We start from the raw sequence: 20,491 nt of genomic DNA, 5'->3' as shown, positions 1-20,491 counted from the left end.
TAGAGCTAATGACATTGAGGCTGCCACAGTATTTCGTCTTTTGGTCTGCATTTATAGAACAGATTGGGAGGAAAAATGCCTATGTCAGAGTCCAACTAAAAAGAATTTGTGCAATGCTTCCAAGTTTCTAATTGTATAAATATTCATGTTTCCAAACTGCATGTAATAATTAAAGTAGTGTGTTCTACCTCAAGAAAATCCATATTTCACATTGGATGTTGCCCATGGTAACATGGACTAGGAGCACATTTCTGCGCTGTTACACATGCTTTTCATTTAGTGGCTAAAAATGATATAGCCATGTGATAGGCAACCAAAAAAAGCAAGCTGATGGAAAAAGGCCTTGGAAGTATAATATCTTTTTTAATAAATGTTTTTATCAAAATAGATTAAACTATAATTTTAACCAGGTCGAGGCTGCCTCCTCAAAGCAGCATAGGAAAGTTTCACCCAAGCGTGTGATAATCAAAGTGACCCCTTATTCATGTGATAGAGTAATAAACATCCAAGAAACACAGCTGCCTGTTGGGCTAAATTAAATGTACTTCCCTATTGTGAGATGTCTTAAAGGAATCTTACAAATAAATGGCTATGAATCTGGTAATATCTCATTGGTTCTCCACGTTTTTTCTCATCCTTGTTATTTCTTCCTACTCTGCTCCCTCTAGATCCACAGTCAGATAAAGTAAATGGGAGATGATCAAGCCACCTGGTACTTCTGGATAAATGGAACTAAAACCGAAAAATTAGGGAGCTGAAATGGGACAAATGTGACTATTTTCCCATAACGCTACTTCTTATTGGGCTTCTACCAGATGCCAAAAAAGGTGCTGGACACATCATACGTTGTCACTAATCCTCCTTGTCAGTAACAACCTTCTGATATATGTAGCAGAGACAGCATCAAAAGCCAGGTCTCTCTGACTTCAAAACCCACATTTTTTCCACCATGCCCAATTTCCTTCCTTTGGGGCCTACGCTGGAGCTCCAAAAAGGTACAGGGTTCCAATGTTCCAGTTGAATTAAATGATTGAGCAAAACAGGTTTGCAGTCAAAAGAGCCAAAAATACAGAAGACAATTTCTTCCCTATTTGGAAGAATATCTCTTAAAGGTCAGTTGTACTCACACAATTATGATACAATGATTTTATGGAATAGGATCCCGCTCACACAGATAATAGAAGCTAATTGACTTAAACCATCACACGGAAAGAGATCGCCTGTGGTTGTAGTTGCGTGTATACACAGCAGAAAAGCAGAAGTCTAGTCTCAGGGTGTTTGAATGTGGAGAGGGAGTAGAGGTTGCACAAGCAGCCGCAGGTGAGGCCTTTGCCTGAATCACATATTTCAGGTGGCCAGCCCAAGAGCGAGAAAGGGCATGATGCCAACTTTCCCCATTTCAGGGGCTGAGGAATGTCAGACGAATGTGAAAGATACCAGGGTTGTGCTATCGCACCTCACAATAATGCGTGTCTTCAAGGTCAGATCCATCTCTATTTGAACGTAAACTATACGTGGCTCTTTTCATGGCTCCATCCCTCCAGAGAACCAAGATTTCTCCTTGTGCTCTAGACAGACCATCTGACAATTTACCTAGCTTAATAGACCCAATAAACAATTCTTGCATTTTGAAAAGTTCTGCTCATATGCAAAAGGAGAGTTTTCTTGTTTCTTATTGAGCAGAACCCAGTTACTGCTATTTATTTCCTAACACCAGAATCTTATTGCAATTTTTGCTAAAACAAATATTCACAAAAGGAATTAATGCAAAAGGGAACTCTTCAGTTTGATTTATAAGACAATCTAGGAAAATGAGTATGCTTTAATATCTCTCTTACCAGGCAGATTTGTGCATTACAGCAAATCAGCCTGATAAGATTATTGAAATTTATTAATGAAATTCCCTAGGAACTAGCCCTTGGCATTACATAATAATACATAAAATAATCCTAAAAATGAGGTTATTCTTGGTTCATTCTGTTGTACTTTTTCAAATCATTCACGGTATTTAATAGCAACATTAATATGTTCTGAGGACTTGCCACATAAATACACTCATTATTATCAGATAAACGCACATTGCAAGATATTTGGAGTTGACGTTCATGTAATGCTTTCACATTGGAGAATAAATCTGTTGTCAATTTTTTATAAGTGACAATAAAGACAACAATTTGCCTGTGAATTTTTTCCAGCTGCATATAGTATTGACATCATGGGTAGGAAATATCCCTACGAGAGTAAACTAGATAGCAAGAAATGGCATATATTTAAAACTCCATAATACAGCATGCTATGGGAATATTTTTCTTGGACATTGACTATTATATAAATATTTTCAAACGTTTACGTTAAGTACATCTCTATTCATATTGTTTGAAAGAAGTCCCATCTTAAGTTCTCTGAGAACCTTTGAAAAAGATTAAAAGGTTCTCAAGTGACTATGAAAACTAATATAACTTCTGCTGTCTCCAATTTCAACAGCCAGATTCACAAGCTTCATCTGATTTTCAACGACTAATTTCATAGATTTAAAAAAATAGTCCTTATAATAGCCAAGGTTCCAGTAAGCTGTTCTTCAGAGGTCTGGTTTGATAATTACTCCAAGCTCCATAAGAAATGCAATATTTCCAACACATATCTAGCAGCACACCTGTGTCCTCTGTGCAGCCTGGTCTCCTGTAATCTCCATGTGAGTGTTTCCAACCCCGTTGTGTCTTTTGGGTCTCCTCCATTCATAGAGGGACACAAATGGAAACGGTTTGATGTATGTTAATTGATGTTTGTCCAAGCATTATAAAGTAATAATCCACAGGAGCCACAGAAGCTTTTACAAGGCAAAGTCAAGGGAACAATCAAAGTTTGGAGTGGATTATTACCAGTCCACACCCAGGCGAAGCTGACTTATAGCTTTTCATCCTTCCACAATGATACTATAAATAAAGCAAAGAAATTTTTGTTCTTGTCTAATCCCCTCTATTATGTGGTCTTGCATGCCGTCTCACGCAATTGATGCCGTCTACACTGCAAGCTCGCCATGAGGCAGGGGTAGGTTACAGGGCTTGTCTACTGATCTCACACCGTAACCCACTGGGACCTTAGGGCATAGCATGTCCCTGTTAGGTAAATCTCTGAAGTATAAGAAAAGAGTTCATAAATCAAAAGAAAGAAAACAGTTTGGAAAGTTGAAGTTAAAATGCCCCAGATGCACTCTCAGGAAATAACAGAAACAACTAAATCTAAGTTGTTGCTCAGTGGAACACTCCAGCTTTTGCTTCCACTCAGCAAAAACAAAAACAAAGATCGCTCGTATGTATAAAATGGTATCCTATGCTTCTCCTTCAAACCGTCCAAAAAACAAGCTTTAGCTGTCCATAAACGAGGAATGAGAACACTAGAACCATCAGCACAACTGAGTAAATTGTTATATAATCATTTCAGCTGCAGCAACCAGGATATTTGAACACCAAGAAAAGGCATGAATTAACTCCTTTCTTTTCGGTTCCTTATTTGTGTAAAAGGCCTCAAGGCATTAGCAACTTTGTGTGTTCACTTAATTTCTTGGAATTACATAAATACACATATGTTCTAAGAAAAATAAATTAAGCAACACCTGCAGGCCATGCTCATTTCAGCTGCCTTTAGTCATTAATATTTTGTCCTTTAGAAGAATCAGAGTGTGAGTGTACAGTGAGTGCATGTGTTTGTGAGCATGTGCTGCGTACATCCCTTCTACCTGGCAGAAAGCCCACCGCACCATTTATTTGGTCACGATACAAAGCTAACAATCATGCCTGATTTAAGACAGACAATAGGGAGTCAACATATTAATAACATGGTAAATATAAGCGGTTTGGGGAAGTACTTAATCTGTTCTAGTGCCACCACCCTGGAAAAGTGGGTATAGACATTTTATAAGGGTTATTCAGAAGTTACTCACATCATGCCATAGACGACAAAGGTTTATGACAGTCAACTCAGCACTACACGCCCTGGAAACAAAAATAGCTATCTGTTAAATTAATGAATAGACATCAGAAAAACATAATATTGTGAGTGTGTGTGTGTGTGTGTGTGTTGTCAGTTAGTTGAGTCTAAAAAAGCTAGAATGGAAGAAATTTAAGGAAGATTATTCCAACTTGAGAATGGATAGGAAGAATTAATGTCTACATTACTGTCTAGAGGCTGTAGCGCTGTTAATAAAAAAAAAAAAAGAAATCTCAAAAAAGAGATTTTGCTTTATCATTGATCAGCAGAGAGATTGATTGGCCTTAGGTCAGATGTTCATTCAATGACTGGGAAGTTGGAAGAGGCCATGGGATCATGTTGCTTTCCCAGGACTGTAGGAGGACAAGTTTTCCTAAAAACGGGTGTGAGCAGGACAGGCAGTGAAATGGATTAATAAAGACATTATCAAGATAAAGTTTGGAAAAAATAGCAGAAATGTTTACTCATAAATTTGCAAAGAAAATGACCAATCTTTCCAGAAAGTGTACATAGCTTCAGAGTGGGAGCAGTTTTATACCCAGACAGACACTTGATGATTTGAGGAAGGGCAAGGATTGTTTCAACGATTCAAATACACATGAAGTGGACTGTATCCAAATGTCACCTAGAGAGGCCCTCACTTAGAAAAAGGCTTTGGTTAATAAGCCCTCATCTTCACCAAACCAGGATTCCATGTGTGGAAGTCAGATTGATTCTGAGAACTGTGCAATGCAATTGGTAGAGAAACCGGTCTGGTCTGACAAATGTTACCACAACCACTACTGGTTTGATCAGTAAAGACTGAGGATTTTTCAAATATTGAGAGGTAAGAGAATCAAATTTTCTCTTGAAATCAGAAGCCGCCTTGGCTGCTGAGCCTGCCTAGCTTTATGACCAGGGTAGGAGCTAAGGGAGGATCTGGGAGAGGTGAAGGTATTAGTACAAAGATTGAACCTGGAAAAAGGGGTTCCCATTGTCTGCGGACTTAAGCCCTAACCCTTTAGCATGGCATATAAGGCTGGTGTGTGATCAATTCTTTCCAATCTTCCACATACACCCTGTGCTTTATGCATATCAGAAGTCATTTTATCCCTCAAATGCACCATGTGCATTTCACAACTCTGTGCATTTGCATATACACTCCACTTTGCCTGGTTTGCCTTTTGCTACCTTTCCCAACTTGTGAATTTCTGCTCACCTCCCAAAGCCCCAGATCAAATCCCGTGTCTTTTCTCTAGCTCTTCCTTATTTCCAGGTACTTTTAACATTCTTTTAGCATTGCACTTATCGCATTGTACCAGTTATTAATTTGTATACAACTGTCCTCTGAGACACTGAGCTCCTGAAGATTAGGACATTTTCTTATTATCTTTATGTTACCAGCACAGTGCCTAGCAAATAGTAGGAGCTCAATAGACGGTTTCATAAGGAAAAAAGGAGATGCAATTCAGAGAATGAAGAAAATATTCACAATCAAAATTATTAACGCAGAGAGGATTTTGGACAATTTTTAATGTTTACCAAATCTCCCCACCTCCCAATACAATATGTCTAAGTTTCTCAACAGAAGGAAAGTTTCTCAATTAGCTTTAAAAAGTTGTGATAGCATGAGCATGGTTAAAAAATTAAGAAAAAAGGCAAAAGCATCATGACAATAGAAGGGAGGACACTCTCTCACATCCATAAGACTGTTGACCAAATGAAGGAGCCCTCAAGACAGACTTTGTCATAGAATGAAGCACCTCAAGGTTAACATCATAAAAAAAAAGAAAGCCTCAAGATGAAGATGAGAGTGATGAGAAATAGCCTCATAAGATTTCCAAGAGGCAGAGAAAGTAATAGCAGCAATAGAAAGTGGCAAGGGAATGAATCAAAACCAACAGCAGTGTTACAGCGTGATTTTCATAGCCGTTACACTAGAGAATAGATGTTAAAAATATAGAGTCTAAAGTCTGACTCCCTAAGTTTGAGTTCTATCATTTACTAATTATGTGCACTTAGGAAAATTACTTCTCCTCTGTGTTACTGAGATGCAAAATGAGGATACTGATAGAATTATTCCATTATCCCTCATCCCATTGCTGTGAGGTTAAATGAGGAAGGATGTATCAGGACTTACACCAGTACCTGTCAAAAATTTTCTTGATGATCTTCCTTTAAGAGGGCCTGTCCTGGCAAAGCATAGGTTGTACGTGTTATAACACCAAAGCCTTAGGAACATAAAACAAAGATGCATAACCACAGATTAACCTCTGCTCTAAACAAACCAACCAGGGGTTTGATACCCAGTGAATCCTGAAAACACGTACTGATTTTCTTTTGCATGGAGCACTGAGAAAAGGGAAGTTAAGCCACAGGGGCAGTTTGATGCCCAAGCTATGACGCAAAGGAAGTCAAGTTCTTCAATAGACCTGGATAGGAATATTAGCAGACAATGGTGTTCTAAATTGCTTCACCATTCTTCCATTGGTACGCAAAATCAACACTCAAGTACAGAGGGAAAAATTGGGCTTTTAAATAAAGTAGATCTGGATTTAAATCCCAGCTCTGCCAGTTATTATGTATGAGAATGAACCTCAGATAGGACTATAGCCTGGGCCTTCTAAGAAATGGCATTCCTGGGGAAATTGACCTTTGATTCACCTGGTTCCACAATAACCATTCAAGAATCTGCTAGGGTTATTTTGTACCAGTGACTTGCAGATGGTCACACAGATTGAAAAAAAAAAAGCTCATCTGGCAGAATCATCACCCTCTGCAGCATGTATTGACTGCACCTGCACCTCCATCTGGGAGTAAACTTTGTGGCCTCCTGCTTTGTGTAATTGGTACCATAAGCTTCTACATCCTTTGTGATTAAAGGAAGTTCACATCCTTTCACTTATGTCTAGGTGTCTCTCCATCCATCATTTCCCTATACTGTGATTACACTATTGTGACAACCACATATTGACCCTGGACAAACTACCTAAACTTCTGAGTCCCAATCCCTCATCTGCAGTACCTGGTATGTAATAGCAGCTCGACAAACGATAGCGATGATTATAAAATGACCTTTTATAAGCTCTCAGCTTCAATATGGTTTATCTTTGTTTACACTCTTTCTTACTTCATATATTTAATTAGTCACCAAGTTCCATCAATTTATCCTTCAAGATATTTATTCTATGAGACTTCCTTTTCATTTCCATAGGTTTATAAAACACTATATCCCCTACTTTCTTGGAAATTTATGGTACATGTTAGTATATTAGAGATTAATAATTCCTAAAAGAATACACTTTAATTTATTTAACTCAATATTTGCCAAATGAAATTGCCTTTGGAATTGTTCTTTTCCCTACAAAGTTACCTCTCTTCAAAACTTTCAAAATTTATGTTCCGTAGGACAAGATTTGAAAAACCCAGGTGTACCTATTAAAGCCAAAGCTCCTTGATTCATAACCCGACATTCTTTACTTCAACACTCTAATCTGACCAAAATCTCCTTTAGTGCACTATCTTGTCTCCTTTCCTCCATAAAACCTCTACTAAACTCATTTATTAATCATTTTCTGAATAGATTCTACATTTTCTACCTTTAACTTTTTCAACTTTTTCTACTCAGCCCCCTAATCCACTCCCTAGACAATCCTGGAATGTCAACGCCTCTTTCCCCACCCTTCAGATCTTACCTGGCCCCTGAGATTCAGCTAAACCTGACCTCTCTTACCCATTGGATTCTGAAGGACCTCCTCCCTCCGTACTTGTAGAACATCTAATTTGACTTTAAAGTACATATTTCTTTATTTAAAACATGAGCAGTTTGATATAGTCTGTCTCTTCAACTAAAATATTAGCTCCTTGATCATATGTCTCCATGTCTTCATATACCTTATAGCATCTGACATAGCATCTAACACAAAATATTAACTCAGGGGCCGGCCCCGTGGCCGAGTGGTTAAGTTTGCATGCTCCGTTTTGTCAGCCCAGGGTTTCACAGGTTCGGATCCTGGGCTCAGACATGGCACCGCTTGTCAGGCCATGCTGAGGCAGCATCCCACATGCCACAACTAGAAGGGCCCACAACTAAAAGTATATACAACTATGTACCGTGGGGCTTTGGAGAGAAGAAGGAAAAATAAAATCTTCAAATGGTGTTGGTTCAACTGGTTATCCTGCTGTAAGAAGTAAATTTGGACCCCTATCTTACTTCATACACACAAATAAACTCCTGATGCAAAAAAAGATAAATGTAAAAAATAAAAGTTTAAAAAAATATAATAACTCAAAAACTATATGTTGATTTGCTTTACGGAAATTATCTTCTCTCTTATAATGTAAATAGGCATGTAGGAGCTTTAGCCATTGCATGAAAATCCCATATTTTTAGCACTCTGTGGTGGCTGTAGTCAGACCACACAAAGATTCAAAAGCTAGGCTGGAAAGCTTTGAAAAGAAATTGAATTATTCTGAAGTTTTATGCTCTTCCATCATCAACTAAGATCAAACTATAGGCCATGAAAAGCTTTGGCCTAAGAAAAGATTCAGAATAAATGAAGGTAGTTTTCTACTTAACTTTACAATGATAAATAATCATACCAAATATTGATGTTAGTGAGGGTATTAACAACATATTACTAAAGGATTTTATCTCGCTAAATTTGACTCGTTTTTATCTTGACTTATGTTACAAAACAAAGTAGTCAAAATTTATACTCATTGATATTGTAAATTTTATTTTAAAAATCTACCTTTGTAGAATAGAAATAACAACTACTATCAGTGTTACTTTTGCTTTTCTCACCAAATATGATAAAATTCCAAAAATTTAGATCTAGGAAGAAATTCCGTCTAGTGATCTTAACCCAAGCCATTTAGTCACCAAAACAAATAGAGTTTCTGTGACTCCTTGTTTGCTTTCTAGTTCCACTATGTGTGGAAAATCAATACAAAGCTAGGGAAAGCCAAGAGAGCATATCCTCTATGTAGTTGCATGTTAAAAATGGAGCAGTTTTAAAAGTAGATATTACATGTGTGGGAAAGTATGATGAGGCCACACTGGAAATGAAGGCTGTTACTATTCAGAGATTTGGGAGAAAAGTCAAAGACAAAAGAGACAAGGTAAAGTGGCCGTTAACTATAGGTTAAGGGTCAGTATATTTATAGGAAGGTTAAATAGCTGCAGTTTTGTATGAGATTAAAAACTTGTTTTTGCTCTGGTTCTGATCAACGTTAGCCTATAAATAGGAAGTTTCTACTGTTATTTTAGATCAATTTGTCTTCCCAAATATGTTGCCTCATCATATAACTATTTAAAATGCTTCACTGAAAATTAATGCAATAAAAGTGAAAAAGCAAAATCCATTTAGCAGTCCACTAAAAAAGAAAGATTGGGTATGACCTTTCTTCTTCTGGATATTGTCCCCAAGGAAGCAAACTAGAAATTGTACAGAAATCTACATGTGGTACTTGCATATAATCTACATGATATATCACGTAAAATAATTTTCCTCTCATACATTTTTGGGTGATTCATTCATACAGTAAACTTTTATTAAATATGTTATTTAAGAGAGATACTATTTTAGGTATACATGGTCTTAATAAACATGGTAGAGGACCACAGTTTAACAGAAATTGTAGCCAACAGAAAAAATTGATTAAAGCAGAGAATCACCAAAAAAATGATGCACACATACCTTAAATACTTCGTTCTAACTCAAAACATATAAATGTATATTCATTTGCCAATCTTTTGATGTTGGGCCAGATTTTTTTTTTTAGTTTGAATCCATCCTTTTTCTGTCCAGCATGAACCAAATACAAAATGTATCATTTAAGATTTCCATTTGTGCTCTTTAAAGTGAAAATGTAAATATATTTGAGAAGCAACATAAGTACATATCTTTCCTAGATGTTTGCAACATCTTCCAATATTTTACAGTTGTCTTGGTTACAACTAATTTGGCAGCATTTTTTTAGTATCTATCTTTATTGACTCTTTCAAAGCAACGCTTTTCTTGTTTGTTTCGCGTTCATATTCTAATTTCTTTAATCTCTAATTAAATGCTTCAATTCCAAAAGAAAATATACCTGATAAAAGTTGATCTTCAAAGATACTGTTAAAATTGTCCTTAGACTTGTAGGGTGGCATTAGAACAGAAAGAAGATTCTTTCTTGTGTTTACAAAGCCTTTGTGTAGACAGCAAATGTATCTCACATTTCATGTTTCCTCCTTCTGTAACTATAAAATTTCTGGTACACTGGAGAGTAGTTATTTTGTAAATAGTTGTTGACTGAATGAGGGTGCACAATTAATTATCCAATCTTTACAGTACATGCAAACCATACATGCATGAAACAGTGTGTCTACTACTAATTCTTTTAGCAAGCAACATGACATACTGAAAAGAGCGTGGATATTGTTGTTAAACAGACCAAAATGCAGATGCCAGCATATGTGGCTTCTGGTGAGTTATTTAACCTAAATCTTAACCTCTCATCTGTATAAGAGAGCTAATAACACCAACCTCAGGAGTCATTATGAAGATGAAATAAGATAATATACTGAAACGGGTCACAGGTGGGTTCTCCAAGAAGCAGACTCTGAGAAGGAGTTGGAATGTAGAATGTTTATTAGAGAGTGCTCTTAGAATCAGCACCCATGGCAGGGTAGGGAAGGAAGCAGGACTGGGCAGATGGAACATTGAGCTTTGACCCAGGCCTGACAACAGTTTCAGCTGACTCCTCAGAGAGTTTTAGAGCTAAAACAGGCAATCAGATTTCCCCAGGTAAAGCCAAAACGGTTGGACTTTTATACCTACCCTTTGATCAGTCATTGGGTGTGGGCCACCCTGGGAATGGGCTGACCTTAGGCAAGGTGGCTCTGTGCAGCTGAGGAAATCCCTGGAGGGGCTGACAGCTGAAGGCTGCCAGTGGACAGCTCTCCCAGCAGCTGGGCAACACACTCATTTGAAGAGGATCTGGGCCCCCGATCTCCACATTCACCACAAAAAGCCTGGCACATGACGTCAGAAAAACAAAAGGTAGCTCCCTTTCCTTCCCATCATCAGGCCCTCTCAGTCATAACAGAGTACCCAATCTCTTTGAGCCTTCTCCCAAGTCACAATCGCTGCCACCACGCCCTCCATTCTCAGAGAAGTTTACCTACTTCTTGGCTTTTTAGCATTGGAAGTACCCCCTCCCTGATCATTTACTACTTTCTCTATCTCAACTAAACACATACTTTCTCCCTCTGCACTCACAAACTTGTTAAAAGCACCTATATTTTTTTCTGCGATAAGGTCTATTATTTTACAAGTGTATGTATTTTATATTTTTGTTCATCTGAATGGTCTTAATTTCTCTATTTGCATTACCTGTAAGGATCTTAAAGAGCAATAGTGCATTTAACACTTGATAATATTTTAAAATTTTGACCTATGCATCAAGAGGCCAGCACCATCATTTCAGCCCATATCAAACATCCAGTCCATATTCCTTGAAGACCGAAGAGACATCTAGAACTGGGGCAACGACTTCTAACCAGAGCTCCCACTACAATCAGTTTTGGAAATTGGAGAATGAATTGAGCTCTTCTGAAATACAAATTTTTCTAGTAAGTAAATATCAGAGTTTTGTGAGCTCAGAATGTATCAGGGATTTTAAAAGCCCAGCAGAAGTTAAGTTTGCATAGTCCTACAGGTGTCCGGGACCTGTTGCTGCATCAGACATAGGTCAGCTAGTCACCCCATAAATGAGACTGCCTTCCCTGAGCCCTCTCCCTTCTATACATGGGGCTTTCTTCTCTAATGACCTCCCCCTAACCCTGTAATCTGCTTTATGGTTTAGTTTTGGAGGGTTGGAGGGAGGGGTGTTTGTTTTGTAATCAAAAATTAACTAAAGGAATGAAATAAGGATCATGGAAGCCTTCAGAATCATCAGAGAATAAGAATACTTCAGAAAACTTGCCCCATTCCCCTAAAATTGAGATCATGATACCCTTAGCTATGTGAGAAAATAAGAATAAAAATCTGATCAAAGTAATCAACTACCATACTATTTCTGAAAATAGTCCAGCCTGTGGCTATGCAAGGGGTGGTCTGGGTCTTTCCACAGATAGCAAGGACATGACATCATCCTCCTTTGAACGGCCATTTGGTTGGAGGGGAGGAGAGTGCTGTTTGCTTTTGTGTTACTTACAGTCACTGGGCTGCTTTTGGACTAAATTTGCTTCTGATGTTGCATTAGGCAGCTTTTATAGTGAAAGAAAGGTCTGGAGTTTTCAACAATTCAAATAAGCATTGACTTTGAATCCTAGTTGCCTCTGTGTGTGTGAACATTCCCCATCGTACCTGTTGTTAAGAAGTCTGAAAACTCTGGGAAGAGAAATGGGAGAAAGAAGAAAGGAGGAGGGAAAGAAAGTATTGGGGAGGAGTCGGGAGTGGGGAGAGGAAGAGAAAGGAAGAAGGAGGAGAGAAGGGAGGTATTGGAAATGGGAGGAGAAAGGAAGTGGAAGGAGGAGGAGGAGAGGGAAAATGGTCTCAGAGAAAATCAGAAATAGAATGGAAACTCCATATGTGGCCAAAGCCTGGAAAAGTTGTCTATATACACACACATGTATGTTTGTGTACACATGAAGCCATTCATGCTCCTCAGCTATATTATACACAGAGAACTAGGAGAAGTAGGTAGGGAGAATGAATACATAACGGGTTCTCATGGGTTCTCATTATGTGCCATGTGCTGGCGTTGGTGCCTCACTCTCATTAGCCCGCACATCAATCCTATGAAATAGGTGTTACCATTTACAATTTACAAGTAAGGAAACCAGCGCTCAGATGGGAGGTAACTTACCCAAGGTCATAGAGATAGCAAATGGCAGAGTGAGGACAGAAATCCAGTTCTTTTTGACTCAAAAATCTTTGCTCACAGTGAAAAATGACTAATGTTAATTAAAGATCTCATAATTTCTCATCAGTTATTCTAGCTTATAGTTGGTCATGAAATAGAATATGTGGCAGTAAAGATCAGACGTGTAGCTGTCATTGGATCGAGTTCCTAACACAATGACAGCTGCATCCAGGACAGTCTCACTATAGAATACTCCTTCTCATCTTAGATACTGACAGTGTTATGGCTGGTTATGCCTGAGGATGTTAGGAGTTTTCCTATCTTTTTGTGTCTAGCCACAACTCTTCACATTGTGGGAAGAGATTTCTCTCCCATGGACAAAAACCAGTGCTCAGTCTCTGCATCTATCACTCAGTGTTTCCATCAGAGGCTGCGACTTGAGTGAGAGCTGCAGAGCAGACGCTGCCTCAGGCATGTGCTTTAAGACCCTGGAAATCTCCTGCACCAAAATAAATATCTGACTCACCTGTCAGTTGAAATCTAAAGTTCCACAGTTATCATCTTAAGCCAAGCAGAAAACAAATTTTTTGTAGGAGCACAAAATAAGGTTGTGAACCCAATTTACAGCGTTCTAAAACTTCCTCCTCTCAGTTTGTACCAGTAATACAGACGCTGGGAGGACATTATCCAAACCCAGCAGTATTGTCAATCACCAGGCACCCCACTTACTCATATTCTTCCTCTGGAATCCATGTTTCTACACATTTTTAATACTGTCTAAAATTTCCTCTACATTAAACCCATATGTTGAACTTTTTATCTATTATCTGTGTTCAATTCTTTAACATGTTTTTTGAGAAGCTTGGAACATGACACAAAAGAAAACTAAAGTAAGAAAAGTCAAGATGTTGCAAATGTTTAGCTGATATAATCCAGGGGTATGGAAAAAACTTCATGGGCATTTTCTACAAGATTTTGGCATTATATCCTCGTAAGCTATCCTATATTTAATAAGTATGATTGGTGAATATTCTCTACTAATGAGTAACAGAAAAACTGTGAAATAAAATAAAATTCCAAGGATGTTAAAATGTTATGTTGTGTTCAAAACATATAATAAATTTCTAATTTTGAAGGTTAAAAAAAGGCATTCAACTTTAGGGCTGGGATTTGTTTAATATTTTGTTTTATTTTGAAATAATTTTAGATTTACAGAACAGTTGCAAGAATACAAAGAATTCCTTTATAGGCTTCACCCAGTTGTCCCTAATATTAACACTGACAGAATTATGGTACATTTGTCGAAACTAAGAAGTGGACATTGGTACAGTACAATTAACTAAACCACAGAATTTATTCGAACCACCAATTTTTTCCACTAATGCCCTTGTACTATTCCAAGATCTCCAGGGTACTACATAGCACTTAGTAGAATTTTTTTAAAGGACAATCTGCTTATTCTCAATCCATGAAATAAATGGTGGACAGATAGTTCATTTAAACGCCACCAGATGCTTGCAATTCTGGGTCTTGTCCTCATGAGGGAAAAACTGTAGGAAAGATTGAAAGAGGATGTTCAGACATCTCACAAAGACAGAGGTGGCACATCAGCCATGCCACCTACCATTTATGTGAAAAGGGTAACTGATAGCACTTAGGCTCCAACTACACCCTCAGCTGGACCCCAGGCTTCTAACACCAACGCCATGTCCAGGTTCACAAAGAATTGTCATCCAGCTATCTTTCTGTTGGATCCATGCTGATTATTTACCTGGCTCGTGAAGTGTCTAATAATTTATAATCTTTTTAATGAATATTTGAGTTGTTTCCAGTTTTGGTCTATTATAAATAGTGCTGTTATGAACTCTTATACATGTCTTTTAGTGAGTACATATTTCCATTGAATACATACCTACAAGTGGAATTTCTGGCTCATAAATTTTGCATATATTCAACTTTTAAAGAGCCTACCAAATATTTTTTCAAAGTGATTATACCAATTCACACTCTCACTAATAGCACCCCAGAATTCCACCTGCTCTACCGTTACCAACATTGGATATTGTCTTTTAATTTTCATCCTCCTAGTCGAGGTGTAGTATTATTGCATTGTGGCTTTAATTTAAATTCCCTGATGAGCAATGATGTGGGGCACATTTTCATATGATTTATTAGCCATTTGGATACTCACTTTTAAGAAGTATCTATTCAAGTCTTTTGCATGTTTGTCTACTGGACGGTCCTTTTTTATTTTTAAATAATTCTTTACACAGTTCTCTACACATTCTGGAAAAAGGGCTTTGGTCAGAAACACACACATACATTTGTTGGCTGGTAACAATTCTCTCCACCTCCACTCTGGTATTCTTCTTTCAACTTTCTTTTCTGTAAACCTCTTCTCACCTTAAAAATTCTCTACGTCCTATGGTTATTTTCCAGCCCAATTCTTACTTCGCCTATCTGCTCCATTAAATACGTGTAAAAGAAAAAAGACGCTGTCAATGAAAATAATCCATAACCAATCTATAAATGAAAATTTCGGTGAGTTTATTCTGAGCTGAAATCTGAGGACCATGGCCCAGGGCCTTTCTTCCAGAAGGAAGAAAGGGCACAAAAGAAGTGAGGTATACAGAGTGGTTGTATACCCCCAACCAGGACGTTTCACATATGATTGAAATGTCCCTCCCACAATAGTCACAAGATTGCCCTGTCGGCACAGCACTTGATGGACACAGCAGGTAGTGAGTCTGCTATCTCAGCGGGCATAGCAGGAGGCACGCCTATTGTCTCGAGCTGGGTGGTCACAGGTGAGCGCAGCAATCAGTTCCTAGCCTAAGGAAAGATGCTTAATCCTTAAGGGAATGCCAACTTGGGAGTGGGAGGGAAGTTGCACCTTTATCTCAAGGGTGTTTGTTCTTGCCATAGGGAATATCTAAAGCAGATAGACAATGCATGCTCAACAGCCGGTCAGGCCCTTTTGGAAAGACAGGGCGGGGATTAGGTTTATACCAAATGGCTTCCTCATATTCTCCAATATATCCTATTGCTTGCCATTTTTATTTGTCAACACACAAACTAAATATATAAAGCATACATTAATTTTTAGCTTTCTTGTTAAGTGACGTTGATGGAGAATAAGAAGTAATAGAAAGTAGGTGTCATACTGCTTTAGAAACAAGAAAATGAAAGTAAAAAATATTCTAAGAAAAATGGGCCTCCGTCAAAAACCAGAACCAAAAGTACAAGGACAGTGAGAAGCACACAGTTGAACTTAACATGAAATGTCACCAGAGAACTGAAACGTAAAGGGACCACCGGGCCTCCCAGGGTATAATTATATGATAATGAAAGGACCCCATAACGTGATCCCATTGAGGTTCTCTGATAGGCAGCTCCCTAAGATTGCCTCAGGGAGGGACTGGGCAGGGACCTGGGCGGAATCTTGAGTAGGAACAAAGGAAGGAGTGTTTTATGGCTATGCAGAAATATGTAAATTCAACCATCAAAATCCATGCAGGTCTGAGAACTTCTGGGACACCTCAGAACTACTGCTCTTCTCGCAGTCCCTGATCAGGTCAGCATGGCAATAAATCATGTAGCTGCCTACCCAAATTGCCCTCTGTTCAAATAAATGGTTGGCATTAAAGAAACCAAGGACCAGGAATTGTGACACTCGCTTATCTACTGCCCTGTTCAAGCTGGCCTGTTAAATAAGTCAGAGCGGACTGCATCTTCACTTTCCTCCTTGCCCTTGTCCCCTCTCTGGAGACCTCTGACTGCCCCGAGTGGGGAATTGACATGTTGCTGTTTTCCTCTTCATTGTCACCATAACAGTGTCCATCATATTCTGTTTGGGGGAAAATAAAAGTTTAAGAGAAGAAAATATCATTAATGACATTAATCCCCATGAACACAGGACCATTCTTTTCTTTGATTCAGGTCCATACCTAAATGTCTTCTACAGAGGCAGGTATAAAGTGACTACTCATTTAACATTCTAATAAAAACAGTGATTTTTTTTTTTAACAAACAGAAAAATGGGCAGAGTGATTTAGTAAAGGAGATATCTCTACTCTGGGGGATCCTATCCTAGGATGATATGGGGTTAGGGTACACAGATAATACAAAATATACCTTAGAGTTAAGGAAAATAGGCCAAAAGAGGTGAAATCCTACTTGAAAACCATTTGGTTCAATATATTTTAAAAAATCATTTTCATAAATAAGCAGATGGCCCTAAGAAACTGCTTTGCCAATACGATTACAGGTAATTTTATTAAATTCTCAATAACAGATATCTACCAGGCCTACTTATGTGAAATACTCTGCCATTTGTCATCTAAGTTGTAGCTGCATTTGCCTTCAATATTAGGAGAGTTTTAAAATGATGGCCAAAACCAGTGTCAAGAATGAGTCAACCACCGGAAGAGCTAAACCAACAGGACTTAAACAAAGTTAATAAGACAAAATGAAAGAACAAAGTACAATATGGACAGGGAAAAACTTACGTGTAGAGCCAAAATACAAACAGGAAAACGTGGAAGGAAACCTGAATACCCAGTTCATACGGCTGATGCTGTTGATGAAAATCTTCAGCCCAATGGCTCCACATAGACGCCTCTGTCTCACTCTTCACAGTTGGAATTTGAGAGATAGGAAAGAAAATGCTACCTTCACTTTTCTCTCCACTCCACAAGCAAAGAAGTTTTGGTTCATAGTCAAGATATTCAATGAAATCTCAGCAAAATCCTGTGTCAGGAAATTAAAATTACTTCATAAGGAACTGAATAGGTTCATGAAAATATATAAAGATAGTATCTTACAACTAGGTAGTGCTATATACATGTAGACCATAACAAATGGCCATTATTATAATCATTTTATAGGGAAAAAGTTATTTGGAAAGTTGTAAATGAGTTAAGATTTTAATATGCCTAACATAGCGTTAGGCGTGGAGTTTATCTTCAATAAATGCTAACTGCTACTATTAAATCATTATTATTAAAACATAGTTACTAGGGATCATGGATCATGTTCACCAAGCATTAGATAAAGTTTTGTGATATATCTGATGTAAATAAATCGTAGAAATTCAAATTGTAGTCAGGGTCCTGATTTCCTAATTCTTATTCCTTTAGATTACCTAGTCTTTGATCCTAGGGAAGTTACGCACTAATGTAATTATAATGATTAAACATAATGTTAAAATAAGTAAGCACATAGTACCTATCATTTCACCACTGCCCCTTCCAAGCTTCTCATTCCCACAATTTACTGTAAAAAAAAAAATCAGTTTATTTGAAGTGGAAGATTATGGTGCAACTGGAACAATTCCATGTCCATTAAGCATACCAGATCCACTGAGACTGAAAAATCCCAGCAACACAAGGTCAAAATATTTTTTAAATTGTTTTTCTTCCAAAAGTTTCTAGAAAGCTACATCTTTTTCAAGCATTCAAGTCATCCTGGTACCATTGAAATAAAACCAATGTAAATACACAAATCTGAGAATTTACCTCTCTTTGTCTTTCAAAAAAGGGTGCTGCATCCCAGATTCAGAAAGAAAAATTCATCTGGACACTGTGAGATTTCTGGAATTCCCAATTTTGCAGCAGGTAAAACACAGTGAGAAATCTTTTCTTGGTAGCCAAACCAGGAGGAATGCACCTGAAAACAAAGGTGGAAAATGTTTCCTTCAGAGTGTTGTTTTTTAAAAAATTATGCTGTTTCCCATAAAGGAAGATGGTACAGTTGGTTCATTATCAAAGGAATGTGTGTCTTAAGCTAGTCATTATTGATGTCACCCATTTGTACCAGGACTAACTAACCCAACTAGGCCTCCTGGATGCCCCAATCCCCATCAAGCCAACCAACCTATGCTCCTATTCTCTCCTGGAATTTCCATTGCTCCTCACAGATCAGTTATTCTCTGAAATGCCACATACTCCAAAATTACCTTTCCTCATTCACTCCAGTTCTGTGAAATAATAGGAAAAAACGGGTATATATATATAGACTGGTTTCTTCCCCCAGTCCCTGGCATATAGCTCCTAAAATCCTTATAATTTCCTAAGTGATAAGAATACTAGGAGCATTTTTTATTAGGATATTTGTCTTTGATCCTGGTTCCTGACACAGAGCTCCTAAATTCCTTGGAATTTCCTGGATAATAGGAATGTCTTTCGTTCTAATGAGGCAACTCTTGGTGGGCTCCTGGATAGTTTCAGATAGGGGCTGGTCACCAGAAAGGCCAAACCATGATCATTAGAAGCTTGGAACTCTGAGACCCACTTCTCTTCCTCCAGGAGAGGGTAAGGGACTGGAGACTGAGTTAATGATTGATCATGCCTATGTGATGAAGCCTCTATTAAAACACCCCAAAGTATGGGGTTCAGCAAGCTTCCACGCTGAACACATGGAGGACTGGGAGGGTGGCGTGCTTGGTGAGGGCATGGAAATTCTTGGTCCCTTCCCTCAGAACTTGTCCCGTGCATCTCTTCCATCTGGATGTTCATCTGTTTATTTTAATGATAAAAGAATGATACAGTTATCCTTGTATAATAAACTGGTAAATATAAGTGTTTCCTTGAGTTCTTTGAGCCATTCTAGCAAATTATCAAACCCAAGCGGGGGGAATAAGACACATTCTGTGACAAGCAGTGTCAGAAGTGAAGTGAAATGTGGCAGTAGTGTGAGAGTAAAGGAAACACACAGGAGTGTTTCTCATATACAAGTCCCTAAACTCTTAGTCTTATCCCAGGCTTCCCTCAATAACCCATCTCCCCCATCAGCAGTTTCCAATTAGGAGCAAGCCAGCTAGTGAAGCCAATTTAATCTAAGATCTAAGATTTTGAAGGGACTATTTGTTAATATAAATGACTCTCTAAGTGGTAGGGCTTAAGCAATTTGGGGAGAATGGGAGTTTGGGGTCTATCCCAGTACCCTGAGACCGGTCCTTATACCCTCTAGCCCTGATCTTGTCATTCTTCTGTTAACATTAGATCCTCCTGCTGACCAACAACAAATGTTTAAAAAGAGGTTAACCAAGATTCAGAATGCAGTCAATTCCTTGAATCAGACTTAAATTAACTTGTTGGTATTGTTATTAGACCTGACATCTAGGCCACTTTAGCATCACGCTCTAGTTCCTTGGTACCCAAGTGTGGTCCACAGACCAGCAGCATTAGCATCTCCTGGGAGCTTGCTAAATTTGCACAATATCAGGGCTCCCCCTTAGACCCACTAAATCTGCAAGGATTTGCAGACACAGTAAAATTTGAGAAGCTGCTGTAATTTACAGAGCTGAACATCACTAGCAAGTTTTTAACAGGTGATATGTGGTTGCACTAAGTGTGTGAGCTGATCTCCTGCTCTTTGTATTAGCAGGAATCACGGGGATGTCTGCAGAGCATCTTTGTTCCTATCTGGTCCATGTGAAGTAATGGGAGAAGAATGTCCTGGCAGTAGCAACAGCAGAGGCTGGAAGCAAGCTTTGTTCTGTTACCCTCATCTCTTCTCAGCTGCTTTCAGACTTCAAAAATGAACTTTCTGGTTTCAACATTCACACAATCTTATAGTCATTATGGCAGAATGATATCTGGACTCCGCCTAGGCACTGTATTGACATCTTGGCTATGCATTAGGTTACAAAGCCAAAACCAAAGCTAAG

At 38.3% G+C, this 20,491-nt stretch overlaps 1 long non-coding RNA gene across 10 annotated transcripts in view; it reads right to left on the bottom strand.

Annotated features, from left to right (window-relative positions):
• LOC106834085 (uncharacterized) overlaps window positions 1-20,491 on the bottom strand; it is a 189,745-nt gene that overhangs the window by 36,270 nt on the left and 132,984 nt on the right. For 5 of the 10 annotated variants that reach the window (XR_011501895.1, XR_011501890.1, XR_011501891.1 and 2 more), the window contains exons 2-3: window positions 18,339-18,489; window positions 17,331-17,571 (exon numbers count right to left, since the gene is read on the bottom strand). This is a non-coding gene — a long non-coding RNA (uncharacterized lncRNA). Of the gene's footprint in view, window positions 1-3,940; window positions 3,993-13,967; window positions 16,670-17,330; window positions 17,572-18,338; window positions 18,490-20,491 lie in introns of those variants that run through there. The other 5 variants (XR_011501896.1, XR_006525666.2, XR_011501892.1 and 2 more) reach the window with 2 other exon arrangements.

Source organism: Equus asinus, chromosome 3 (assembly GCF_041296235.1).
Source record: "Equus asinus isolate D_3611 breed Donkey chromosome 3, EquAss-T2T_v2, whole genome shotgun sequence".
In the NCBI taxonomy this organism is placed as follows: domain Eukaryota; kingdom Metazoa; phylum Chordata; class Mammalia; order Perissodactyla; family Equidae; genus Equus; species Equus asinus.
The sequence above is the reverse complement of the archived record's forward strand: the minus strand, read 5'-3'. Positions and strand labels throughout refer to the sequence as shown.